A 6,000-nucleotide genomic window follows, 5' to 3' on the forward strand; every position below is an offset into this window, starting at 1 on the left:
CACCGATTTGGAAGAAGCATAATTTAAATCAGCAGGACAAACAATCTTTAATTTGAACACCAGTATATTATGATATATAAGCATCCAAAGGCATACAACAGTCTATTTTTTTATTTATAAAAATGAGCTGGATAATAGTTTTGAACTGAAGATTCTTTAGATAATGACCACTTCATCAACACCAGTTTAACTACAGCTGAACCTTTTTTGAGATTGCTGGGAAATCCTTTTGCCTTTTCCCCTTCCAATATGTGTTAGGTAGACAGCACAACCTGTTTTTAAACATCACTTTAGCACAAATTGTTAAAATTGTTCTACTGTGGGTTCCATCCACATCCTATAGAAGTCAGGAAAAGAACCTTTTCCAGATTTGAATGGATTTGCATTGCATTGAGGGAATGTACTCGGTATCTAAACGTGTGTGCCTTTACATTGAGCAGGACTGAATTGTTTGCAGTGAAAACAAGGTCCTGTGCCAAAAACGAGGACTCCTTAATACCCACATCCAGTAATGAATTGATTTCCCCCCCAGGCTTAAAGCAAAATGCAAAGTGTACAATGTGATTCCCTCATCAATACTGGAGAGCTGTGATGTTAAACCAAAGTCGATTATTGTGCATCTTGGCCCCAGGATCTTGCCCGTATGGACCACGCTTATTATGTCAAAATACAGCTGATTTCGGTGGAATAGGCAGAAGGCAGAGAGAGTTGGAAGCTTTCCTCAACTAAAGTAATATGCAACCTTTGGAACTAGGTTGCCTACCGAACAGCTGCATTTAGGGCAGGGGGGGGAGGAGGTAGGTTCTTCCTAGGAGTTGCATTGCAGTGCCCTTCTTCTTGGAAGAAAGTGGTCTCCCATTCGGTGGGACTTAACTTCTAAGCAGCTATTTTAAGGACTGGATTATTGTGGAGGGCAGGATCCCTTCCTCCGACTTTACGGTTGTTGTTTTTTTAAAAAAATTACTGGGTTTCCTACTGCACCACAAGCTGCTCAAGAAACCACTCGGAAAAGTAGAAGGAGCGCAATTCCTCCACTCTGGCGAAACTACAGATCGGCCGCCGTTTTTCCCGGCAGGCCAGCAGAGGAAAGCCAAGCGAAGAAAGAAGAGTGACGAAATGGAAAGCCGCCTTTGTTCTCTCCGAGGGCTCTCTTTCTCTCCCCCCGCCCCACCATTATTTTGCAGCCTGTGATAGTTAAGGTGAGATTAGCCAAATCAACGTTTCTATTTCCCGGAAAGTGTCATTTTGGTCCCAAGCCTGAGAGACCCTCTTCTCCCTTGACGCATGTGTGCGCGCGAACGCCTGAAAGACAATCTGGGCGCGAATTCCAAGTTTTGAACTTTGGACAGAGCAAACTATCCAGCCCTCTGCTGTTGCGCATTTCAGTCGGAATAGCAAACACTCTTCCTGCTTCCTGACAATTCCCAAACGTGTTGGTGCGGCTGAATTACTCGGCTTTGCATCCCAGATTCCAAATCCCCCAGGCTCGTCACAGATATTTTCCCCAGGAGGCTGAATTTCTTCTGCATCAACTCTTTAGGGAAACGGGTTGCCCTGAAAAAAAAAGGGGGGAATACCTGCTGCCAAGTACCCCCCTCCCTGGGTGTTCCTATCAAAGCCTGCTGCAACCTTAACCGGAAAGGAACTCAAGACTGACAGGTGACCTGAGATCCAACGCGCAGGTTTTGTATTGTGTGCTAATGTCCTTCAAAGCTGCTCTGTCCGGGAAAGACAGGTCGCAGTTCCTTCCCTTTCCTTCCCATTTCTTGTTAAATCCAGTTACGTAACTGAACCCTAACCCAATTCAAGACAGGCTATCCAATGCATATCTACTCAGAAATCAATCCATTTAAGATCACCGTTGATTATTCCTAGATAACGTTATTTAATATTACGTCCAAGTATTTCAGCTGAAGTAGTCTGGGGATGGAATTGATGGGCTGCGATCTTGAATGTTGAAATAGTCCATTCCGCTTAATAGATCAGCTGTTTCTATCCGGATATTAAATAGGCGAAGAAGTGAGTCGAACCGAGATTCCTTTCTAGTTTCAGGATAAGAGACCCATTTAAGGCAGGTTCATGTCTCACACACTAAAACCGAATAATTCGGGTACCAGTCCATTTGTTTCACGAGGGTCTGCATTATTAGCCCAGCCCGTTTAGAAACGAAGATACGAGAGACTTGTAGCTGTGATAGCTGTGATAGCTTTTTCTTTAAAGTTCAGTTTAAAGTTTAGAACTCTAGGAATGTTGTATTATTTTCAAATCAAAGATCATATTCTTTGCACTGATTTGACAAACATTTATTTATCTGTTTAAAACAGGGGGCAGCAAAAATAATTACACAGTTGATTTTAGATTTTCTCATTGAACTATTTATCTCAAGGTGAAGATGTTGGCAAAAGTTCTTTCTGATCAAATTACAAACTTAAAGAAATTCTGCTCAGCCTCTTTCCTCCCTTTAGAAACAACTAGGACTGCATTGTTACTGTTAGAATAGAGAAAAATGTACCAAGTACAATATATTAGAGCACCGTACAGTTCAAGTGTAGGAGCAAAATGCAAATAGGCAAACATTGCATTGACTTGGAAAAAAACCCCTCGCCCCCTCTGATTAATTACCAAAGTATATTAGCCATGAAATCCTATACATGTCTAGTCAGAAACAAAAACCCATTGAATTAAATCAAACTCACTCCCAAGGGTGTGTGTGTAGGTTTGCAACCCAAAGTAAAGATCTCATTTACTGAAGCTCATTTACAGCGCATCCCAATGTAGGGTTGAACTTTGATTTCGTTTTCATTCCCCATGGAAAGGGAGGGGGAGGGGGAAAAAGAATGGCAAAGAATATATTCCAATAGCCACACGGAATGCTTTGCAACCTCTTTGGCGTTTCTACTGGAAACCGAGCAAAAGACAAACGGTGCAACAGCTGGAGATCAAGCAAAGTGCATTGCAAGTAGGGTGGGACTGAAAGCTGGGATCACAGCAATTAAGATTGTAATCTTGTGTACATTTATGTGAGAGTAAGACCTACATATTATATATGTGGATGCAGATATCTAGCAAAGTATCTAGTTTCAGCTATCAGTTGTTCCTACTGTAAAGCAAGAATGATTTCAATGTTACACAGCCCAATTAATTGCCATTTTAAATTGTCACTGGCATTTTAAACTGCTTCACTTCTGAACATTACTAAGCAGGAAAGACCCACCGCTACAACTGAGTTTTAAGTTGGGGAGATGGAGGGAAAGAATTTTAAAGTGTTAAACAGTCTGAACCTTTGCTTGCTCTTGCTTGCAAAATATTGAGACTTGATATTCCATGACCCAGAAGGAAGACAGCACACTTGTTCAATGATCAGGAACCAACTCTGGATTCTGCCTTCTTTCTCACTAGTAATTTACAACGCCATCCAACCATGGTTGTGCTGATATGACAATAATGGAGATGGGCTTTACAGCACCTTCATGTCTATGCTGGGTCACAGTAGGTTTGCAGCAATCCTCAAGATACTTGTTAAAAATTAAGAAATCCCAAGACATTCAGATCATCCTGTTGACTGAAATATGCTGGTTATTTGGAAGTAGGTGCCACTAAAACTGACAAATTTCTATGTAAGGGCACAGCGTTGGCCTATTAACTTCCAAAGACCATTCAAAACCAGTTCATTACAGATGCAACATGTTCCTTAATAGGCAAATCTTTTCTTCTGCACGCAATGTGACTGAGTGACCAATTATAGGTAGGCGGGATTTACTACTTAATTTATGCTTCTGTATTTAGTGCCAGGATCATTAGTGGAAATTATCAACATGACATCCATTTATACTTGATTTTTCCACTACAAATTTATACAACAAATCCAACTCTCTTAACTCTAAATCTGATGCTGGAATCATCTTACAGCAGGAGTCCATGAAGTTACTTTGAAGTAAGTCCCACTGAACAGAGTCTCCAGAAAGTGTGTACAGACCTGCTAACTTTGTGCTTAAATGAAATGAATTCAGCTGTCACCTCTCTAAGAAACTCGGCTAAGGCCAAGTATTTGAATGTCAACAAATCCACACACTCCAGCCTAAACACATCATGTGCTGCAGCTCCAATTGAAGTAAGAGGAGGGTGAAAGCACACAGCAAGGGGAAATGAACCTAAGACACTTAGAGTTAACCCCATCTCAAAATCCTTTTTAGCAATGTTCTGCTTTCAGGAAAAGGTAATGTGTCTTATATAAATTATGTAAATCGCAGCTATCCCAAATGTTATCAGCTGAATTACTCTGCCTCAGTGTTCATTGCTTAATTCTTTCCCCTGCTTTTTCATATCAATGGGAATCTCTCTGTGGCACCTCTCATGGTCTATAACAGCAACGACTTATTAACTTTTAATACTGGATGGGTGAATTTATGGCCTTCAAGTTATTGTTGGACTATAATTCCCATCTCCCCTAACAACTGGCTGGCTGGGATTGATAGATGTTGGAGTCCAATAATATGAGGACTACAGATCCTCAAATTCAGAATAGGAAATTCACAAGACAATCAATATAAACAACATGCAATTGTCCACATTATGAGAACTGCCTTTTCCAATATGGTGTCCTCCCAAAATAATGGGCTACCACTATCAAAACTGTTAGATGGTAGGGACAACTGAACAAAATAGAAAAATCTAATCATAATTGAATATTCTGATGTTTTCCGGATGACAAAAGATGTTAAAAATCTCCTGAATAATACTTAGTATTGGTCTAGTCATTATGTATGTTTAGCTAAAGTTCTATACATAAGTAAACCACTCTGCCTTGGTATTTATCCTTCCCAAATCCACAACTTAGGTGATTAAATAAAAATCAGACAATAAAATTATTTCTATTGTGTGTGTGTGCATTTAATATGGATCAATTATATTTGTAAAAACAATGGCATTTTTAATTTTGTTAGCTTCCTTGAGTCACATCTAGAGGAAAGGTGGATCTAAATCCAGTCAACAGAGAATATCAGTAGACACCCAGGGCGAATGGAAGTTACTCTTGCACATGTTCAGAAACAGGGGCATCGTGGCCACATAATCTGAACCATGTTCAGGATGTCCGACTAGAGATTTTAGAAACTAAGGGAGTTGCAGTGTGGAAGCATGGCAGAACCTTGGTCTCTTTGAACAGCTTTCCCTGGCTGAGATGAAACCATCCCACCCATTCTTCAGAACCATAGTAAGGAATTTATGTACTGTGTACGAAATTCTTTCTTTCCTTCACTCAGTCTTAAAAAGCAATTCAGTCACTGCCAACTCCAAGTAGCAGACACTCCATAGGAGTAGCAAAGGTAAAATGATAAATAAGAAAGCAATATCACATATGTGCAAGTGACAGTTCTCCACATTGAAAATGCAAAGTTTTACCCACAGAATTTTGACCTTCCCAGTCTCTCTGGAAGGTGCAAAGTTGGCCCACAAACCAACTCGTGCACCCTGATTCTCTGTCAAAAAAGCAAACTTGCCACCTGGACCTGTGGTCCTCCCACCTAAATACCAAAGACTCTGCTACACTCTGTGGCCTACTGCGCCTTTGTTGCCAAGTCTGGTCCTCTCTTCCACTTCTTTGGAGTAGCAGAAACGTATTTGCTGGCATGAGCCAAGACATCTTTGGCTCTCTGGAATCCAAGCTAAAGGATCTTGCATCTTGAAGCTGGAGTGGAGTAGCATCCTGGTCTAAGCTGACTTTCCCAGCCTCTGTTCATTGACCAGTCAGGCCTTCAGGCAGAGGAAGATTTCCTCCTGCAGATGGAAATGTCAACAGATTGGTAACTAGGGTAGGAGGAGGGGAAGGCTTCATGCCCCTCTCTCCATAGAGATCTTAGCATGAAAATAGGAGCCGAGGGGCGAGAGCCCTGAGCCTGGGGAAAGGACAGATTGCTGGGGTGGGGAGACAGGATAGGGGGGTCTAGTGAAGGCCAGGGACTCTTTGGGTGCTCACTCCTTTTGGCTCCCCCTCCCCTCCAC

This window comes from Natrix helvetica, assembly GCF_964273705.1.
Source record: "Natrix helvetica genome assembly, chromosome: 1".
NCBI lineage: Eukaryota > Metazoa > Chordata > Lepidosauria > Squamata > Natricidae > Natrix > Natrix helvetica.